We start from the raw sequence: 822 nt of genomic DNA, 5'->3' as shown, positions 1-822 counted from the left end.
GCCTAATGGAATAATTTCATGTTGCGCTCTTTAATGTGGTCGGGTCAGGAGGAAGGCGCCCGCTCCACGGGGCGGTGCGGTGCGGTGGCTGCTGGTGCGGTGGTGGAGCCGCCGCCGCGGAGCGCCCCGCGTACGTACGCCCCTCTCTCTCGCGACGCCCTTGATGCGCGCCCTTTCAATTGAGCTGACCAATTAAGGGCCACAAGCGCGCCGTTATGGACCACTCCGCTCGCCCTTATAATACAAAGTCCGGCTATGCGGTGCGCGTTAATACACACTACGGCCGATAATTCTCTCTTTGTTTTCGTAGGTATTAATAAATGCCCTCTCCCCCCTGTTTTGTACATTCCACACACTAAACACTTTGAGCGCTTGCAAAGAAAAGCCACGGGAAAGGAATGGAGAGGTGGCGCGTAGTATCCGAAAGTACACAAAGCGGCGCTCCGGCGTGACCCGTTAAGACGTGCACTGCACGTGTGTGCGTTTGTGTGTGCGCTTGTACTCGTGTGCATCATCGTATGAGAAATCTCTCGTCAGCATGCCAGTGGGGTGGGAACCTAACCTAAGCGCGCGACCGCCAAACCACCCAGCAGCAGCAGCAGCAGCAGCAGCAGCAGCAGCAGCAGCAGCAGGAGGAGGGGGAGGAGGAGCTCACGTCGCACGTCCTGGGTGGGCCCCGCCGTGCTCCAGACCCTCCAGTCTGGAGCCCCCAGGCCCCCGTGGGGGCGTTAAGGCGAAAGGGATGGCAGGATGAGGAATGGAGGGGGGCAGCAGGAGGAGGGGGAGGAGGCGCTCACGTCGCACGTCCTGGGTGGGCCCCGC

This window comes from Frankliniella occidentalis, unplaced genomic scaffold, assembly GCF_000697945.3.
Source record: "Frankliniella occidentalis isolate FOCC.00 unplaced genomic scaffold, Focc_3.1 Scaffold72, whole genome shotgun sequence".
NCBI lineage: Eukaryota > Metazoa > Arthropoda > Insecta > Thysanoptera > Thripidae > Frankliniella > Frankliniella occidentalis.
The sequence above is the reverse complement of the archived record's forward strand: the minus strand, read 5'-3'. Positions refer to the sequence as shown.